This window comes from Polyergus mexicanus, unplaced genomic scaffold (assembly GCF_030449975.1).
Source record: "Polyergus mexicanus isolate NDT 795.1 unplaced genomic scaffold, iyPolMexi1.0 SCAF_17, whole genome shotgun sequence".
Taxonomy (NCBI): domain Eukaryota; kingdom Metazoa; phylum Arthropoda; class Insecta; order Hymenoptera; family Formicidae; genus Polyergus; species Polyergus mexicanus.
Genome location: NW_027223337.1, coordinates 6,472,919 through 6,495,680, shown reverse-complemented (window position 1 = coordinate 6,495,680; position 22,762 = coordinate 6,472,919). Strand labels below are relative to the sequence as shown.

Genomic DNA, 22,762 nt, shown 5'->3' with positions numbered 1-22,762 from the left:
CGTAGAGAATGCATTGAAAAAAAATTGGAAGACTCTGCTCGACTTTAAGCATAAAGATAAAAAAAAAAAAAAAAAGATTAGAAAAAAACCATGACATAGAGAGATGGCATTCCAAAAGGATCGTAAAATGGAATATTGATCGTACGCGCTTTGAGGAGCGTGTTTCGTATCGCGAGCTTGCAACGTTCGTCTGCGCCGTGCACTTCCGGAACCCACCGTAGCATCCGTTCTCTCCGTCCGTTTCCTCGGCGATCGCTGAATATGGATGTAGCACCACTCGTACTCGTCGGCGGATCGGTATACGAGACTTAAAGTATCCGACGAGATACGTAGAATATTTCGCTTCCCCTTCTCGATTACGATTGTACCTGCTATATACGTCGTTATTCCCTTCTTTCGGAAAGAAGGCTGGAAAATTGACGAGAGAATTATACGAAATGATAAAATAATAAAGTAAAATATTTTTGACATATATGTCAAGATATTTTTGACATATACGTTGATATTTAAATATTTTATCAAAATCGATAATTTCTTACCAATATTATAACATTGATGTCAATTATATAGTGTTACATTAAATTAGTAATACAATTCTCTGCAGAAAATATCTCGAAGCAAAATATTAATTATTAATGCTATCAATTATTGAAAATAATATTTATGTCAAGTTGCTCTCTCTCTCTCTCTCTCTCTTCAATGTATTATATTTTTAATACTTTATTTTAGATTAATTCTTTTTATTCAGCAGGTGCGAGTATTTTTATATTTGTTTAAATTTTAAATAACTTTTTGTTAAAATCCTAAAAATTCAAATTCTAAATATATAAAAATGAAAATAATAATTTGACATTTTCTGAATCACATCGATATTTCATTAATGTATTTTTTCCCTATATATATTTTGATGTCAAATATTGCCATTTTAATACAATGTTCGCAGAAAATAAAATTACGCAGGATTAGAAAATGAAAAAAATTCTTCAAATTTAATAGAGTATCGATAATTTCGCTCATTCGTTCGATATGTCATAGAGAAAATCTCTTTTACCTTAATACTAATGCCTGTGTAATGTTTGACATCGAATAAAGCAAAGCATCGATACTCTATTAAATTTGATCATTTTCATTTTAAATCGACACTCACCGTCGTCGTCGTCACAACTGCAACCCGAGAGCCGAAACGATGTACGAGGGCCCCTCGCTCTCGTCGATCGTGTTTGACGTTCACGTCCAATGACGTAGTTTTCATTTCGGGACGATGTCCAACAAGATCAGAAAATTTATAACGAATGTTCCAGTCGTCCCCGTTTTCGCGCATTTTCACAGTCCGCGACGCAATATTCATTTCGAAGACAGTGTTTCGCACCATCATTTATTATTCGGAATATCTCGCGTTCAAATAATCGCTTAACGACGACAGCTTCCGCGCGTACTTCACGCACATTCGTTGCCGCATTCCGATATTCGATGCGACGTAATAGGACACTTTCGGCTCGCCCTTTTCAACGAATTCGAAAAGCTAAACCGTGTGACAAAATTTACTCGCGGCTACTTTCGGTACTCGCGCACACGCGCACACGTACACGCACTCGCGACGAGATCGAAACTGAAGCGAACTCACGCGACGCTGTGTATGTATGACGTAGATACCCTCGCCCCGCGCAAAAGGCGCTATATATTTCCTTTTTCGCGACGCGACAAATTTGTAACGTGTTAATCCATGACTCGATTTCGGCACGGTCGTTTGAGAATGAGAAATTCATGCGACGAAATTATAGATATCGGAATAAATTCAAGTCGGCCACAGCAAGTATGACGTGTATATATATATGTATGATGGAGATCGTTGTCCCGTGATAACGTCCCGGCGACGCGATATTTCCACTTTCGCGAGATTCGACACTTTTCCATATACAATTGTTAGCTGCTGCCACATCACACATCCACTTCCGAGACCGAAGGACCAACGACTAACTCGACCGAGTAATAACAACAAGGCGCGCGAGACACAACAGCCAACTCGTACCGCGACCGCGTCGTGTAGTCGTTACTTGTACCATAGACGCAAAAAATATAGATTGCGATGTCACGTGCGCTTCGCTTACCGCGTTAAAAATCGATTTCCAATGATTTAATTGGTCAATCGGAACAAATGAGACAGACGATTCTCTCACTGATATTTTCATCGATAATGACGATCGCCTCTGATATTTTATATTTACATTAAAAAAAAATTATTCTTCGCGCGCGAAATCGTTACAGCGACTCGACACTATCGCGACGTTATTCGACGTTACTCGCATATTTGACGGTACTCACTCGCACGTGCGAATCGCTTCGATGCGTAAAATCAACGGAGAATGCACGGAGTGATTTCGTCTCGCCAAATAACCGACCCGAATGCAAACCGAACATAGAGAAGGAAGACGAGATAGAGCACGGTATAGATACGAAGCTATTAGCACTGGAGCGTTTGATCGACCAATCAGGAGAGAGGCTCAATCATCGTCCTGATTGGTCGATCAAATTCTTCGAAGCATTTATAACGCGGCTCGAGTAATACAATACGTAGATAATGCTTCGACCAATCGTGAGTAATCTAATACGAAGATAGCAATGCACTGCATTATATTTATATCGTATTAATCGTATGATCAATTTGTGCATGAACATATATTATGCAGCGATACAGCGGAACATCGAACGCTTGCAAAAATTCGCCTAAATGCTGGCCTTTAATTCGTATATCCGATATGCATTGAAAATCGAGTTTACGTAGGATTTTTACGAATCGGGACAAAAAATATTCGTCTCGTTCGTCGCTTTCCTAAAAAGGACATAATTAAGCAAAATTGACATTAAATATTTTTATTTCTTGTTAAAGAAATATAGACAGTTTATACAAAAATTCTTGCATACGTGAAAGAGATTTTTCACTCTTATTATAACTTTTGGAGAAGAAAAATAAAGAAATTTGATTCTTTAGCTTTCTCCGTTAAATTACGTCGGATTTATTTCGACATATAGATCGCCAAGGACTAAACAGGCTCTGTCTCCTTTCTCGATTTAAACGAAGAAAGAGAGAGAGAGAGTGAGTGAGAGAGAACGGAGAGAAACATCGAGCCGAGCGTGCGTTTAAGCTCGCTGTTGAATATACGCGGGTCCCTACACGAAGCGCGGTTTTCTGCCCGATTAAACCGAATGTATTGTTGCAAAGTCGCTCCGCGTTACCGAGTTGCCGCCCCGTTGTTTCCCGGAAGTGCTGCTTAGATCCTCCACACTAACGTTCTACGTAGACGCTTTTGGCTGCGCTGTAATCGGTCTTATTAATGATGACTCGAATATTCGAGTTAATAGTGGTTTCCAACGAATAAATCGACCGGATAATGTCAGCGCGAGATGCAAAATTTTTATACATTATCTATCATCTTTTCAAAATATGATCAATAGTAAAAATATATTGAGCCGAAAATTTACAAATCTACATGTCGAGCGACAAATGCATTCGCAACAAAAGGAAGCGATTTGATTTGCGAACAATAACCTTAAAAAAAAAAAAAAAAAAAAAGACATTTATTCAAAATATCGGCTAATTTCCTCACTTCCGTATATTTGTTTTATATATTGTATATATATATAATAATAATTTATATGGTAACAATAATTTGAATTTAATATAAAATTAGAGTATTAATCGTAGCTTTTGAATGTGTAATCCTTGCATAGATTCCGATACCGTCTATAGAATCGCCATATCAAGTTCGTATTCACCTTGTATCGATTATTTGAAGCGACTAAATTATTTTGTGCGCAGCCGAATAATTCATAAGCGCGAATAAGTATCGGTAGTGCCGAATAAGATTTCGGGAGAATCGAATAAAATATCGAAAGATTATTATATTATTATACGTCAATCGGTATACGCGATCGATGTGAATAAACATTTGCTTGATCGTAATCTGTCGGCAGGAAAATATTCCATTTAATAATTTTGCATGCCAAGTGAGAGATTTAATATATCGAGTGTACCGAATAATTTCTTCAGGAGTGTAAATTAAATATCGCACAGTCGTCATTATTCACGATTTATCGATTTGAAAGTAATAGCAATTGAATAATTGCGGGGTTGGGAAGTAACGCGTTACTTGTAACGTCGTTACCGTTACACTTACTTTTCTTCGGTAACGATCGTTACTTTTTCTAACGGTAACGGTAACGAATTAGCCGTTACTTTTATCCTTATTTTTTTGCTTCTTCATTATCTTACTATCTATTCAATAGATGTATTTTTTGAAAAATATTTTCTAGCCTTCTATCATAGGCTGCATTCCGATAGTCACGGTACTGAAAATCTATAGTAACGTAAATTATAGATTTTACAATATCGATAGTGAATATTGGAATCACACTCTCAATAATATCAATATTTCTCTTGTCAATATTTAAAAACAATGTTTGATAAAAATTTTCGACAAAACTGAAATTTGTAAATTACAATTTAAATTTCTATAAAGATAAGTGTGTTAAAAAGTAAAGATATTAACATAAAAAAATTACAATCATTAAATAAGTTTAATATAAAAAAACGCTCGCTATATAGAGACGACTAATTTAGAGTTTTTAATTGTAACATAGATTATTACATTTAATATCGATTATTAAATAATTTTATAATCTAATAGCTTATTTTAGCATTAGAAAAAACAGAAACATAACGAAAAAGTAAGGAATCGTTACTTTGCAAGTAACGGTAACGGTAACGCGTTACTTTAATAGAGTAACGTTCCTAACCCTCGATAATTGTATCGTTCATAAATGATATACTCTTCGCATACATTATGACTGCGATTAGATCCCCATCTTCATACTACAAGCGCTAGTGGATTCGATTGACCAATCGGGACGAAGATTGAGACTCTCTCCTAATTGGTCGATGAAACGCTCCCGGGACTAATAGCGCCTCTAATAGCGAAAAGATGTCTACACTGTGCTGTAACTTGTCTCCCTCTATGTTCGGTTTGCGTTCGCGTCGTGTCGTGTCGTTTATTTGGCGGGACGAAATCACTCGGTGCATTTTATCCGTTGATTTTACGCATCCGAGTGATTGACAGACGCGCGAGTGAGTATCGATAATGTCAAATAACGTCGCGGTAGTGTAGACGCGCGATAACGTCGAGTCATGTGCGATTATTGATATACAACGATCGATGTGAATCGCGCTCGCTCGATCGTGGCCTGAACTTGGTCGACGGAACGCTCCGTTTACCGCGATGATTTCGCGCTCGAAGAATAATTCTTCGACGAGTCTAAAAATATGAGATATCGAGCGATCGTTATTATCGATGAAAGTAATATCAATAATAATAATATCGATCGTACGTAACTCCTTGCACGGATCGCGATATATGGTTCATTGCTGTTCCCGTCTCGCGCCGCCATATTTGCATTAGCGTCGGTTATTCGACGGGACGAATCGCTCTGAATTTGCCGTCCATTTTATACGCAACAGAGAAATTTATATATACCGTTATTCGCTATCAAGTAATGTCTCGGAAATATCGAATAAGACGTCGGTCGTTTGTTACATCGATCATTTATCAATATATGAGCGATAGCAATTGTATTAGAGAATCGATTATTGTTTGCGAACGACATACATTGTACACAGATCGCGTTACCGCGATGCTGGCTATACAGTGCCCCCTGCTCCCCCCTCCTCCTTCTCCTTCTCCTTCTCCATTCCTCCTTCGTTTTATCGTTAGTTTTGTATTCGCGTCGCGTCGATTAGCAGGTGTAACGGAATCGCTCCGTGTTTTACGCGGATTTTACACGACAAGGTAATCCTTACACGAGTATCGGGAATACCGAATAATATCTCGGAAGTATCGGGTGACACATATGGAGCGACCATCGTTATGCGATAATTAATGTACATGTACGTACACGATCGACGTGATCGCTCGATTGCGAATTTTGCGATTTTGTCTCGGAACGAAATCGTGCCATTCGCTTATAAAGTTGGTAATGCCGGAATAAGATCCCGAAAGTATCGAACAGTGTCTCAGGAGTGCCGGAATAAAGTCTCGGGAGTGTCGAGCAATATTTCGAGAGCGCCCGAATAAAATCACGGGAATATCGAATAATGAAATTGCGCTACTCAATCCGGCAAGATCTCGCGCAAAATGAATTCGCATATGAGTCAGAATTTTGTTTACGTCTCGCGGAATTGTCGGGTGCGTGTCACGAATGTCGCGTAATGTCGAAAATGCCGAATGAAATATCGGGCGATCGTCTATTAATACGAGTCGCACTCGTTCGATTATGGCCTGTCTTCTCATCCGCCGACCACGAGTCACCATCATATTATATGATGTAAGTAATTTATATTAATTTACGATTAGAAATGTCTAACAAAAATTTATATTATTATTGCAGCGTTATTATTAATTAAGATCTCAACTATTTATATGTAGTATTTTATTTTATTTTATTTTATTTTATTTTATTTTTTTTTTTTTTTTCCAGTTCTTCTGGATGCTGCTGATTTATTCCGTAATGTGCGCTTTGGGATATGATCTATTCTACGATACTGTTCTACAATGGTGAGTCTTGTTTTTATTCATTTTTTATTTTTACATATTTTGTAAACAGTATACACACTTTCGGTTGATTTTTGTTAATCTGGTGTTAATTGTTGACATGCGATATTGCCTAAAGTATCATTTATTCCAATTTATTATGCATTTGTGACAGTTAATTTACAGGATTGATATGGGATCGACGGTTGATGAGGGGCGGTATCATTAGCATCCTCGCAACGAACATGATTGAAACCGGCATGTGAGTTTGATTATGTCGTATACCAATAAAGTGTACTACAACGTACGATTATGGTTCACTCGCATTAGGCGTTGGCAAATGTTGTTGGCTTTGATTGTCGAATGATGCGCGTTGGCTAATATCAATTTGACACAACCGCCTCTTCGACATCCTCAAATTCTCATTTTTCTAAAATTAAGAAATTTTTAAATTTATAAATTAAAAAATATATTATTATTTTATTATATATACTTTATTATAATTGGATAATTGAAATATATAAATCAGAATTTAATTCGGGGATTTACAATATAATGCAAAATTTAAAAATTAACTTTACGTAATTTTATTATTTGATATATAATATGATGTATCATACCACAGTCTTTTTTCCGCATAAAAATTTGAAGAGAGAGAAGAAAAATTAATAATTTAATAAAATTAAGCATAATTATCCGAAAGAAAATTCCAAAATATATTTCATTAATATGATATTGCGATCGAAATAAAATACTATATCAAATTTTTTATTTTACATCATTATATTTTTAATAGAGCTACAAAAGAATATAATTAATCTCTCTTTTATTCATTAATCTCGTAATATTCATCGTCCACGCGTAGAAAATACTTTTCAGTTCTCAAAAATAATTCTATAGATAATACTTATATAATTTTTCTTCTCGTTTAATAACTCATAGACGTCAAAGAAAATGAAATCGCAGCCTTATCAGATGTCAATCTCATACTCAACCTCTGTATTTAACGATCCTGTTCCATTCCAAAATAAAAAAAAAAAAAACGCAATTAGCCGATGATGATACCATTGTTGTCGTCAACCCGCGCGCTATTGCATAAAAAGCAGCCGCGATATGGAGGCACTGGAAGATAATCACAAAGACGCAAACGAAGTGCGATTGCGAATTGTCGGAGGACCGGTGGGTTTTTGCTACTGAACGAGATCTCGGTCGAAGCTTGTATCACTGCTAGCAGACGATTCGGAGCCCCGCGCAAAAGTGCCGTTTCGTGTTTTCCTGGACTCGTTTTAGCGACGAAATTCCGGGCGCTGGTAATTCGCTTTAGCTGTGTTAATTAAAGGCGCTAGCGGCCGGACGTTTCTGGTCATTCTGATCCCCGCGGTTAATAAAGACGTAATCGTTACGAGCAGCGAACGCGGCGACGATTGCGCGGAGACTCGTAATCTCGTGATTACGGCAACGCAAACGCAGGTCGCACCTAGATATCTCGAAATCGGCTTGGTTGCAAAATTGCGCGGACAAATGATTTCTGCAATTATGCCGTGCCTTATCTTTCCATTCTTCTGAAATTAGAGATCGAATTTAATTTTTCGCAACTAAATGAGTAATGGAAAATTTTTGATGTAAAAATAAAATAGAGAAAAATTAATAGATATTATAAGTGGTGTAGTCTTTAATTATAATGTCATTTAAATTTAATATAATATTATTTGTTATATATAATGTTTTTGAATAATTAAAATTGTATTTTGTCATTTATATAATGTTTGTGCAATATATCTCCATAACGTAATTTTGATGATTCGACTTTTGACATTTAAGGTTTAAGAAAATTTAATATTTTTAATTTTTAATATAAATATCTCCATATATATGCAAAAATTTACACTAATTTCGATTAGAATATTGCTGTTTGAGATTTTATATCGGATAAACCTACACTTTTAAAGAAGCATTGCGGATAGAGACAGTTGATTTTTGACATTTCCAGCGATATTTTATCGATGTTAAAGTTATAACAAGTCTTATGCACGCGAACTCTAAAATAATGGCTTCATTACTGTGTGGCGTCTTCTCAAAAATCTCGAGCTATAAATCCCGCTTAACGCAATACACAAGCGATAATTTTACCTCAGGCCGAAATTTGAATCATGAGAGGAACCCGAGAATCGATTGCCGTGCTCGGTTTTTCTTCAGACACGCGATACGACGCGATAGCTTTATCAAAAATGTTTGCCCCTCCTTCTCGTATTTTTCTCCTCCGGTATTTGCCAGTAATGAAGGATTTCCGACACCCGAGAACTTACAAACATATTATACACAATAAGATACACACAAGTTATATGAAAATTAAATAAAAATATGCGATCGAAATAAATTAAGCTGAAATGTTTCTATTAAAAAGATATAATTGGCATATTTCGAATTTTCAATGTACATAAATTTAAAATTCAAATTCGACATTATTGTAATTTGTGCTACAAGACGAGTTCAATTGATGTTTATTGTAATCTCACATTTTCCTAGTTTTTTTTATTCGTTAATTTTCGTCAATTATATGTAAAAATCTATATCTGCAATTTTATATATTTATATCTAAAAACTCTTTATATATATTGTGTATAGAAAAGTCAACTTTTACATCTTTCAAACGAATTAGATTTTTTATCAACAAAATGAGATACTCTCTAATTTAGAAAAATCTAGAGTACAATAAAAACGAATGATTGAATTTTCGAAATTTACTTTTCAGATGGATACATTTCGTATCAATTTTCGATCTACGTTTCTAGATATTTTGCTCTATCTTGATGATGGAAATTCTTTTGGAATCTAAACGATCATCTAGATCTAGATATAGTACAGCAACATCATTTGTTATTATAATTCTGCAATAAAAACGAGGGAAAAATAAATGAGCCAAAATTATGAAACGCGTTGGCATAAAAAATTATTTACGGAAAAAGTTTATTATGAAACACGCACCATTTAAACACATTACACAAACTTTTCTGCGATTACATATATTCGTTGAATATTTCAAAATGGATTTTTTAACTTTACTATTATGCTTATTTAAAGATAAGACTACATATAATTCTGTCACGTATGATAGATAAAAAAGTTAAAATGTGGCAGTATGTCCATCTTGATTTTAAGCAAAACGATACGAATCGGATTTAAATAACAAATATTGGTAACAAAAAAGACTATGAGTGATGGTTGATGTGAATGCTATTTGTAATATATCAATTATCGATTTGAATAATGATCACATACAATGGATAATGTTTCAAGTAGATATTGCTTGGCATTAAGTAGATAAAGCCGATATCGTTTCGATAAATTTGAATTACTTGTATCGATATTTTATAAATACTCTAATTGATTTATTTATTTGATACATGTTACCTACTGTTATATTGTTATATTTTCGTTTTATTCTGAGCAGTATTAATATGCATGTTAAAGTTAAATTTATATTTTTTATATTTTACATTTATTGCACATGATTATATTTTTCTGATACTAATTGTAAATTAGTAAATTAGATTTCATCATAATTGTAAATGGATGATGAAAGATCATATTGTGTAATTATTTTTATATTTATGCGTTTAATATTGAAGATGATATTACACACAGTTGTTGTCGTAAACAAATAATGATTCTGCTCATTATAAATTTATCAAATTTCACAGAGATAGATTTCCAATCGTAAATTTTTAAACATAAAATCTGAAATTTTAGTCGATAATCGTGACCGTGAAACCTGCGTTTATGAGCCGAAAAAGTTATTAATTGTGAGTTGCTTCCCTTTATCGCGTACCAATGTTTAAGGGAGAAAATTACTATGTCACTTACATAAACGACGCCCCTGCCTCCCTCCTTTTCTATGGAAAACGGAATAGTTCTCGATGTAATTCGGAACGGTGCGATCTCATTTATTAATCGATTCTCATGGTTTTCTGCTAATATCGAATGTCTAGAAATAGTTTCCATTTAGGATATCTTAACTATCTTATAATTGAAGATAGCAGGCGAGAAATAATATTTATCGTCAATTTAGTTTATCTAAAGAGACCATCATAATAATCGTATTCATTCATATCGTATAATACTGATGATAAATTTATTTGACAAATTAATCAATTAATTATTTTTATTGTAATTATTCTTATTGTCACTATCTTATAATGCTCATTAATTTTATTTTTTAAAGAAATACTTGCGCAAATATTGTGAACATTCTACTCCTTTTTTAACTTAACATTCTATTCCCAATTTTAATATTTATAGCTACATATTTTATACTTAATATTTATTAACTATTTTTTTTTTGTGCTATATGATAATCTCTAATTTTCATGCTTTTGAGAAAATATTAATCGTAATAATTTTACGTTCGCGATAGATCATTTTTTAATTATTGGGTAAAATTAAGGATCACCGAAACGATGTGTGTGTGTGTATGTGCAGTGTGCGTAAATATATATCGTACACGAACGGACATAATACGACTGTTAGACATTTTTACGTTCGATGCACCGTCGCCGAATTAACGTCGCCACCATTTTTACGGGATCGTAGTCTATGCCTCGTAAAATTTATCTTCTGTCGCAAATAGCGTTCCTCTTTCCGCGCTCTATCCGCTCTCGTCTCGTGCCATCGCTATTGCTGGCCCTTCGCCTTTTAGGATCTCAACGAAACCTTGCGCGTCGCTGTCGTTGCTGCTTGACACTTTTATCGGTTCTATCAAAGATCTCTCCCGCTCTCTACGTACGCTTGATTACGAAAAGCGCCCGAGAAATCTCGGTAAAATGCTCCGTGTTGTTACACGGGATGTATTTGGGAAATTCCCGTTTTTATTTCTATTGCTAAATTTTTGCTTCATTCAGAAATTGCTGTTTAGATTTTTTTAACTCAACATAAAAAATCTATAAAATTTTGTATAATATTTCGAACAAGATTTTTCTCATTAAAAGCGCTTTCAATTTTTTTTTTTTTTTTTGCAACTTAAAAAGTAGCGACATTAAAACAACTGTGATTCCGATTACTTACAACGCGAACTTTTTTCTCGCTTACGACGATCTTGTTTATTCGTGGCTGAAAGAGCATGAAAGTTCGAAAAGCGTGAAATCGTATTTCTTGTTCTCAAATGTCATATATATCTCTGATTTTGACGAAAGTGTCGCTTCCGCGGAATTTCCACTCCGCTTAACGATGTTTTAACGGGATTTTAGTTAACGGAGTGATGTCCCTGCCGTGTAAAATCAACCGAAAGCGCCAGCGACTTCGCTCGTGATGCCGAGAGAAAACTTATGAAAGAAAACTGATTTTTGTAACAAAATTTTCATATAATTGTGTTGTACAAACTTACACTAAAGGCTGTCGCTTGTTTTTGCGGCGCCGCGTTGCTTTGCTCGTGTTAACTTGATGTTCCTCCGAAAAATACAATGAAACTTTAATAATTTATATCAATATTATATTTGTAATAATTTTTTGCAACGCTAATTGATGGCGCAAGAATTTTTAACACGAATTGCTTTAATCCAAGTTTATTAAAGGCAAAATTCACAATAAATTCTCAAAAAATTTTTACATTTTATTAAAATATTTTTTCTCTCTGAATTTGCCATTGTATTAATTTTTTTTCTGACATTTTTTGCCATTGTATCTAATAGTATTTAAAGGAATCTTAAACCAGACTACGTGGCCGTGCAGAACCAGTTAAAACAGTACAAAAGCTTCTCGCGCAATTTATGGAAATTGGTTTTTGTAACGCGATTTGAATTGCAATGATAATTGCCGGGGATTTCTTCCGAGTTTAAATGCAATTCGAATTTTAATTGTCTATTTGTCCAAGCTTACAAATGCGAGTTAACAAATTACGTAACGAGAAAAACAAATTTCAAATATATAACTACTTTATAAAGTAAATAATAATAATGAAAACTCTATAATAAAAAAGGATATGCATATAAAAAAAAGTAAAAGAGCTTAACATTTCTTTGTAGAAAAATATTTTTTAAAAAGTGTTTTGTATTATATATAATTTAAGATATCAAAATAAAAAATTTCAGACTTCTTATGTAAAAATTATCAATGCATTATTTCTTTGTTATTATCAAAGGAACTGAAAAATTTATTTAGATAAATCTTTGCTGCACAAAACAATCTATTTACAACATTAGATGAGTTTACTTTCATGCGTAGTAGCTTGTAATTAATTTCACTACTACTACTGCTTCTGGCATAACATCTGCATATTATTTTCGAAGAAACGAAATAAAAAGTTACTACCCAGTAAATCTGGTTAATACGAAACGAGAACGACTTCAGGCATTCCTCTTAAAACGATGCAAAGTTCAAAATTTGTTAAAAGAAATTTTTATCTTTATTTATATCTTATAGATATAGCGTAGATAACGTATATATATTTTCATAATCTGCTTGCTATTTTTACTTGGAAAGTATAAAAATGAAAAATCATCGATCGCTTGTATTTCTTGGATTTATCCAAAGTATCTATCTGCTCTTTTCCCAACTCTGATCACGTAGCAACTAATCATCGCGAGAATGAAAACGTAATTACGAGAAAAATCGGTCCAGCTGGGTACAACGAGTTCTCGGCGAACCGAAGTTTGCGTGGCAATTTATATTGCGCGGGCGGAGAGAGACGCACGACAGAAAATGCGTAGAGAGAAAAAAACAGCGAAAAAGAGAGAGAGAGAGAGAGAGAGAAAGAGACGGGTCAGGCTTCGGTACGAGTGATTTATTTGATTGGCGCGCGAGCACTTTTCTCTCGGATCCGGCGCATTTTCTCGCCCTGTTTCTCCTTCGGTATACGGCTCGTTGAGCCATTCGTCCATTCGCCATATACCTTCGGCCCTTTTACACCCCATTAGATTTACCAGCATCCGTGGCGGATAAACATGCGCTACGTTCGTTGTGCTACTTCGGGAGTGCGAGCCAATCATAAATTTCGCTCCCGGACAAGGACACTCGTGTCTCGTGGGAGCATCCATTACCTTGTTACAGAAATTGAGGAAGAAAATACTGAAAGAGAGGCGTACATTACACACTGTTATGCTTGCGTATGATTTTTTTATAGTTCGGTGCAGTGTAATTGCGCGCGCGCGTAAGATTAAATGGAATTGATAGTTTTTTTAATTATATATATTACATTTTCTGCGTGTGCAAAGAAAGTAAGAGAAGGAGAGAGAACGCACTTTGACAGTTGATATTTCATTGAGAAGTTATTTGTAAAGACCCACGTTGTGCTAATAAATTTTCTGATATTTTAATATTGGAAAAGAGAATACACATCATTCAATTGTCGTCTATTGACAACTAATAATCTTTTTTCGACAGAAATAATTATTTAAAAAATGAATTAGTTTCTTAAAAAAGATTTATTACAGTGTAACATCTCTTCCTTAAGACGTTGATAACGTTGAATGTATAATAATATCAAATTTTTATAATGAATATAGGACAAATTTATGAATCAAATTTTTTCCGAATTACTTTATTGTTATACCGTATATATTCATACATTTAAATATTTTGATAAAACCATACAAACTTGATGATTTATTCATCGATTGTTTTACTTTTTGCAGCAAGAGGAAACGAATCGATGATTTATGAGGAGCCGTTAAATACGATAGCACGAGACGCGCCTTGTCATACCGAACGGAAGCACGTATTTCCGATTAATATTCCGTTTGTCCGGCACGTATAACGAAATCCATCTACACGGCATGATGATATATCCGATCCCGTAAAATCGTAATTAGCCGCGATTCCGCGGAACAGAATTGGCTACCGGCATTAGTCACAAGAGGCGCAAATTCGCAATGAGAGATTAGGCAATCTGTGACATGGCAAGTGCCACAGTATACAAAGGACTAGGCCATAATGCAACCATCGATCAAGCTTGGTTACAGCATGAGCAGTGTGCCATTCGTGGCACCTCATTTCCTTCTGAGCTATGTAATATCGAATCGGCTCGACCTGTCTCGCCAACCAGACTTACAGGATTATCTGATATTAAAACGACCGACTAATGCGAAAATATAGAACTGTAGATATTCCTAGCGCGTTTATTCTTTCCTCAAGATTTAAATTTTATAAATTTAAGTAATTAAATAACGAAATTTTATTTTTTTTCAATATTTCATTTGTCTGATTTTACCTTTATAAAAATACGAATATCTACAAAATTTGCTATTTTACATTTACAATTGAAGAAAATTATAAATTTCTAAAATATTTCTTACTTTGGAAACATCGCCTTTAAATCTCAAATAGAAAACGCCTAGGTTACAGAATATCTAGAGTAGATCTTCTAGCGTGTATACACATTCTAAAGTAGCGCGAATGCAAGAGTAGTTTGATCCTAACCATATCCGAGGCTTAACTCGGCAAAGGGATGCGAGTTAACATTCATAATCCATCAGAGTTGCATTCAGTGGGTTTCATTAATCCAGATGCATCAGCGAATGCAGGCGAGAGCCGGATTCGGTCCTTTGCAAAATTTGCACGAATCACTGGTAGATTCTTTATCTTTAATATAGCGCTTTAAACCTAATTAAACTGCAGATTTGCAATAATAATGCATATAGTTTTTATATTTTTCAAAATGCGCTTTCCTTCCGCGATTTTGAGACGTGAAGCTATACTCACGCTATGATTTCACTCATAACTCATTAATGATATATTCGATTTTAGTAGACCAGCTGCAATATAAAGCTAGTCGTAAAATTTCTTGCGATCTTGGTAAAACTTACATGAATCGTAGATAAAAATTATGATCGCGCTTACGCAAATTCAGCTTCAAGCATCAAAGTATTATATGTAGAATGTTGACTAACAATAAGTGCTCGTTTTAAGAAAAAGAGTCAAATGTAATATTTTTTTTATGAGCTAAAAAAATAATCCGTACGTAATATATTATGTTATTAAGATTTTATCTATCCAAGATTTATAACGTTTGATATATGACGTAAAATTGATGGAAATTTAGATTTATAATAATATAATAACGAAGTAATATAGAAAAAATTTAGTAAAAACTCGAATGCAATGAAATTGCTATAAGAAACTATGTGATAATAAAAATGATACAAATTATTCGCATATTAATAATTAAAGTTAGATAAAAATGAAATTCAATTCGCACGCTACCGAGAATAATGCGTGAAAAAAAAATCTTGATCATACTATCCGGAAGTAATTCTACTAAAATATATTGTTATGTACGCGAATCTCATCGAAGATTTCAATTCGTATTGTCAGCGGGATGAAGATTCATACTTCGGTCGACGTCGAGTTTATTAATTTCACATGCGCGTACCATGGCGAGTAATTAAATATAACAAAGTTTATTTTAATTTTATGCTCGAGTTCTTTGCTTTTTTCTTTTTCTTTCTTTTTTTTTTTTTAAATTTGCCGATGTGGAACGTGATATAAATATCTCGCGTCTCTTCCAGCCTTTTCGGAGTTGCAATAATCGGCGAAGTCATCTTGGCTCGCTGAGCCGGAATTACTTCGAACTGGTTCTCGGCGATAACGAGCTAAATTAGCTAAGACTATATTATAAAGGCGCCATAGACGGGGCCCGTATGAATATTTAACAGCTAACGCTTAGTTTGTTGGCGACCTGCGTATACTTTGAAAACGAGAACTTTGCAGTTATGACATTTGTTACGACATATATAATGTGACTTACATTTGATTACAATTAATAGTGAATGATGTTTGATAAATAGTTATCATACACAATTAAGAATTAATTAAGAATTAATTAAAAAATATTGAAATTAGATATGGAAATTTCCGCGATAAAATATTGATGAATGATAAAGCGGCCGTATATGGTATATTTATATCAGATTCTTAAATAATCCAATCACATTAATAAGATATATAATGGATAATTAATTTAATTAATATAATTATGAATATGAAAATTATATATTAATTTTTTATATATACATATAAATACGTATAATATTCAAGAAAAGCAATAAAATGTTCTCGGATAAAACTTACGGTGATGACAAGCGTGGAAAAGCGTTTACGGGCCGAGAATATGGGAATGTGTGTCCATATGGACTTTTTACGACGTCATCTTATCTTTCTCTCTTCTGCGAACTATGGGGAATGGATGCCGTCGGGGAGTTTACGGCTCGAAGATTTCGGTAAGCGAATAATCCAATTTAGTTCCGCGAAGTGTTCCCGCGTGCCCAAGTTCGATGGAATTGCCGTTTTGGTGCGTGCGAATGGGAAAAGGGAACGAGGTTTGGCTTTGATTTATCGCACCTACACTAGCGGATTTTCTATGAAAATTCCAACAATGAAAGTGTTGCGCGTTATTTAATATGCGTACAGTAGTGTACATTTTCTCTCTTTTTTTTTTAGCCAATTTTTTGTCTACTTTTATACTTTGATTGCGATCATATGATGATAGAATTTGTAATCTTTAAGAACAGTCTGTGGGAATGCGATAGAAAAACGAAAAACTCATGCGGAATATAAAAAAAGTTCTCTTTTTTTAACTATAAATTGTGTGTGTGTGCGTGGCAAATTTGAAATTAATTTCTTTTGTATTAAATTTTTATTGAAGAGTATATCATTTACAACACATTTATTATATTTAGTATCAAATATTTTAATAATTTAGCTATAAATACAATATTTTGATTTAAATAACTTAAAAAATTCATACATTTTAGAGAGATATGTTATACATATATAGAATATATGGTAGTTTTAAGAATATTTAGAAATGTTGCGTCATATTTAGTATTTTATTTATTTGAAATTTGCTTTTTATTATTTTTAAAGCATGTCTCTCTTTAGAGAATAGATGGGTATATAAAGTTGTGTTTTTAATTAACGCGTTTAACATTACTTTTTTTCCTTTATGACAAAGAGAAGCGAATAGCTCGCTTCGACTTCGTCTTGAAAGCAGCTGTCTCTCGACATTGAAAGAAGTTTGAATGCGTTGGCAGTTCGAAAGCCGGAAATTAAACATCGAACGAGATTCTTTATGAAGTATATCGAGAGTATTACGCATTTTTATTAAATAACGCAAAGCGTTTGTCGCATTTCTTTTTCGTTTTAACCAGCAGCTTCAGACATACACGTACATTCCAGTTATCCGCGAATATATCTATTAAAAAAAGGGATACGAGACAAATATGAAGATCTTACGGCTATTTTATATATGGAATCTGTCGTGAAAAACATAATAGCTATTTTGTACTCTTCTATTTTAATGAAAATTGAAGGACGAGTTGATCATATATTTCATATATTCTGAGAGATACATATGGAAAAATTCCAAGATATATTAGGAAAATATATTGTATACTATCATATTTTTTGTATATTACATTCATAGCATTCTCGCTCGCTTTCAGATACATTGCGTATACGTTCGCTAGAAAAGAAAAGCAAAGAACAGAATCGAAACTCGCGCGATTTTGGTTCGTTTGCATATCAGTAAAATAGCGGAAACGAGCCTTGAGAGCGAGACGGGGATATAAAAGATGTACGTGTGCAGATTTACTGAAAAATATTCGCCCATGCAATTGCTGCGTTTCTATTCCAGTTCTTGTCTTTCACGTTTTTCTTTCTATCTTTTTTTGGCTTTTCTCTATATCTCTCGTTCTGTTTAGTATGTAGTTGCACATATGCACGAAAATTTACTCAAAGCGCTTAAAAAGACCATGCGTGCCTTTATAAACCGCGGTCGCTAGACATTGAATAAATATTTTATTTTGGTAAGGCAAAGAGAAAGCAAGGCAATATACGCGGCTGCTTTGTAATTTAATTCTTGTCGATGGTACTGAAATTTTTTATATATAAAAAAAAAACTCGTAACTAGACAACAATAAATATCTCAGAAAGAAAGCGTAAAAAAAATATCGACAATATTAAATCGAGATTACAAACATTTTGTTATTTTATATTTCTTACTTCTTGAAATATCGATTTCTCTCTGATGAAACATTCTTCGGGATGAAGACGGCTGCCGCGAGCTTGCAGCTGTACAGGATTTTAATGGCCCGATTTTATGGAAATCGCTGTAAGCTTCTGCCAGCTGTTTCCATTACGTCTCCGCGTTATGTTCTGTAAAATCCTCGCACCTCGCAGTTCTTATAACGCGCGCGCGTTTGCTACAAAAGAATTTAATCGAAAAATAATTTGACGCGAACAAGAGCCCGATCTGACATTCGCAGTGCGCGTGTTAGATAAAAAACCAGTAATAATTCAGTTTGCTGGGAAGAAGTCTTCTCTCTCTCTCTCTCTCTCTCTCTCTCTTTCTCTCTCTCTCTTCGTCAAAGATGTGAAAAATGTTAGCTTTCTCAAGCGTCTTGTACATATGTGTAAAAGAAAAATATGGTTGCGCGCATTAAAAGTCAATTGCGATCTCATTATTTGTGTCCGATCCGATCCAATTCGATCCAGAACTCGTTATCGCATTTAAGAAACATTTTTTTTTTCCCCCAACGAAAAAACTTTGCTAATCCTAAAAGTTGTATTACGAATCTCTGATATTATTAGAAAGAATCGCGTATGCAGCGTTGGACGGAAGAAGCACTGAAATCTGAGAGACGGCGAGTCTCCATCTCTCGATTCTCGAATAATAAATATGCATGCCGTCGAGAAGCATTAGCGGAAAGTAAAGTCTTTCTTTTTGAGAAATGCAAAAACGTCGCGGCGCGTCTAACGGGAAAAGTATTGCTTCAGCGCGCTTTTATACCCGTTTATAAAGATGCTCCGTTCAGGCTCTTAAGATAAATTGACAAAGAAGATCTGCTTTTAAAGAAGAATAGAGATAATGAGCGAGATATACAGAAAACAAATCGAAGTTACGATATGATACCGGCTTCTTGATATTTAATTGATAATTTGTTTTTGGCAACAATTCTTATGAAACAATCCGACGATAGCACTGGAATATTTTCCGAAAATATATATAAAATATTAATGTGCCAACAACATCTTAAATTTTGTGCAAAATAAAATCATCGATTTATATAGTACGGGAGAATAGAACTAGAACGGGGAGAGAAAAATATGATATTTTAGGCTAAAAAAGAAAGAGACTTGTTTAATACGTCATTATCAAATGTGAAATGTTTTATGATTTTAAATGCTGATTTAACGCATTATTAATATTTCAATAAATGGCATTTTAATAAAAAGCAGATATGCAGGATATTATATAATAATCAATTTAATTTTTTTTTTAAACTGAATGAAAATTATAAATAAAATTAATGTAGCAATATTATTACTACGTTGATGCAAAACAATATCTACATTATTTGTTGTTTATATGGCACGTAGCAATAATTTGATTATCATATCAATAATTTTTATAATATTAAACAATTATTAATATTTTTATCACGTCATATATGAAACCTAATAATATAAAAAATGAATTATATACATATATAACTTTTAATTATATTATGTGTAACTTTGAAAAATTGATTTCTCGAATTAGCGCATTTTATTCAATATAATTTGCATGCTTGAATAATTTATCAAATATAATAAATTATTTTTGTTTCGATAAATTGTATAAATAAAAATAATTATATATGGACAATTATATAGAGAAAATAACAAGGATGGTATTAAATTAAATGATATTACGATATAAAAAAATGGAACAATATATACAGGGTATCCGGTAATAGCCGAATCATCCGTTGTGTACAGGTAGAGCGGGTCAAACCAAGTAGAAAAGTTCTGTACTAGCAGGACGTTACGCGTTGCTCGTACACATAGTCATTGTCTTTTGAAGAACGCCGCCCCCCCCCCCCCCCCCTCTTACCGCTTCGCCACGCTCTTCTATTCGCGCGAGGTGGCCGATCTTTTTTTAGTTAATATTTCATTAATTATTTTGAAGATCGCAAAATGATACAGGACTTTTCTACTTGGTTTAAACCGCTCTACTTGCACACGATGAATGATCCTGCTATTACCAAGCACCCAGCGTACACACGTAAATATATTTTATAGAGGAGTATTCTCCCGATTAGCTCTCTCTTATTTGATTTTATGTAATATTTTCAGTTTATCCTAATACTTGTATTTTCAAAGTTGTGCGAATAATGGCTCTTCTTGCTTTTATATGAGCAGAAAACATGTTCGGCAAAGCTATAATCTCTATTATTTGTGCTCGGATTTTATGAGTTGTTTTACATCGTTCAGTAGAGAACAAGAATTCTATTTATATATACGAAAGATAAGCATACACACTGTTATCAGAAGTAGCAGACAGGCATAACAATTGTTGTTTCAGTGGCTGGCGCACGGCTATAATACGACTTATTTGAAGTATTGCAGTCAGTCGATCAAATAGATTGCTTGATGTTTTATTAGCATTATCTGTCTAAACATTATACCACGACTAATTAGCGATAGCACAGTTAAAAACAATCAAAATTACATCAAGTATGAACAAAGAAAATTTTAAATATCTAAATATGTGTAGTTGTAGAAAAAAAAATTTGTTATATTTATATTTATATTTATATTTATATATAATCTATACTTAAAATTTTTAATTATTTTCCGGAATAATAACATATAACGATTATCTTAGATATATCGCAGAATCGGTGTGTGTGTGTGTGTGTTTCGAAACTATTGCTATATGTTAGATTGGATAATACAATATGATATCGACAGATCAGCAGTGCGATAACTGCAAAATAAACTTGGATGTTTTTATCGTTAGATAGAGAATGATATACGTTCTAAAAATATAGTTTAGAAATTGTAATTATTTACTGGACATATTCGACAAAAATATGCAGAAAAATTAAAAACTACCGTCGTTAAGTTTACGTAGATGCCGGATCTCAAAGGGTTAATTAAAGTGTCATCCTCTCTCACCGTTGAAAAATGAAACGGGACGCGCAGAGCTGACCGGGCCACAAAATAGAAAAAGAGAAACTATATCGCGTTGCTTTTACCGTACGAACCACTCGAAAGAAAGAGCCGCAACTAAAGAAATCTTTATGGACCGTGGTCAATGGCGAAGCGTTGTAAAAAGTATGTGGAAGTAATCGATAAAAATGTCGAAAGTATCCATACCACATTAGAGTTATCATAGTCAAAAAAGCAAAGCGTGATCTATTAGGATTATAGATTTTAAACAACTCTCCCAACATTTTTGATAAAAAGATTTATATATATATATATATATATATATATAAGAATGTACGCAAAAAGAAAAGTGTAGAAGTGAATCTCTTTGAAAAGATTCTAGAGAGAGAGAAAGAGAGAAATTTAATCAATGAAATGCGAGAATGCTTTTTTCATTTGAATAAAATACTAACTTTATAAATGAGTTATATTTGTTTGTTCTTGACTTTAATCAACTTTCTTTTTTGTAATAAAAAACTTTTTAAAACTTTTTAATTTTTCGCACTGTTTTCAGTAAATATCATTTTCGTATATATTTTTTTCTATAAATTATTAATATATCTAATATTTATTTTAGTGTATTTTTTTTTTAAATTTTATAGATTTTGAATACTATATTTATATAATGCTATTTTACATAATTGTCTTGTGAAAAGAATGTGTACATAATATTATTTTAATAATTTAATTAAAATAATTTGTCGCATTACTTTTCCTATTACTTTCTGAATAAAAATCATTGGATGTTCTTCATCATTTTCTGAAACTACCGCAGTCCTGAAGACCGAAAGGTGAAGCTCGAATACTTCCTCTATTTCAGATGACAATTTGGTGTATCTGTAATTGATAAAATCCGAAATTCTACCCTTCTTAAACTAGCACCCTTACCATAACAAATTAAAATAAAACATATGTCAAAAATTAAGTGCTATTAAGCATTTTATTTTAATTTGTTTTGATGAAGGTGCTAGCTTAACGAGGGTCGAAATTCTGCTGACGAAATAAATCTTGCCCCTCCCCCCACCCTTCTCCCGCCCCTTTTCTCTATTCTCATCATAATACATTATATCTTTAATATATGCAGTCTATATAAATATAGTTTATTTAACTTTTTATTTTATTTACCGTTTATTTATTAATAATTAATAGTTAATATTGATTTCATCATTATAATATAGGATAAATTTTGACAAACTATAATTTGCATTCCGTCTGAC

The 22,762-nt window shown here is 33.4% G+C and overlaps 1 protein-coding gene and 1 long non-coding RNA gene across 2 annotated transcripts in view; one reads left to right on the top strand and one right to left on the bottom strand.

Moving 5' to 3' along the window:
• Window positions 1-1,982, bottom strand: part of LOC138940677 (nephrin) — a 224,172-nt gene extending 222,190 nt beyond the window's left edge. The window contains exon 1 of the mRNA XM_070309785.1: window positions 1,148-1,982. The gene's annotated coding sequence lies outside the window, so the exon portion shown is untranslated. The remainder of the gene's footprint in view (window positions 1-1,147) is intronic.
• A 3,556-nt stretch (window positions 1,983-5,538) lies between these two features.
• Window positions 5,539-22,762, top strand: part of LOC138940875 (uncharacterized) — a 158,876-nt gene continuing 141,652 nt past the window's right edge. The window contains exons 1-2 of the long non-coding RNA XR_011448082.1: window positions 5,539-6,375; window positions 6,529-6,605. This is a non-coding gene — a long non-coding RNA (uncharacterized lncRNA). The remainder of the gene's footprint in view (window positions 6,376-6,528; window positions 6,606-22,762) is intronic.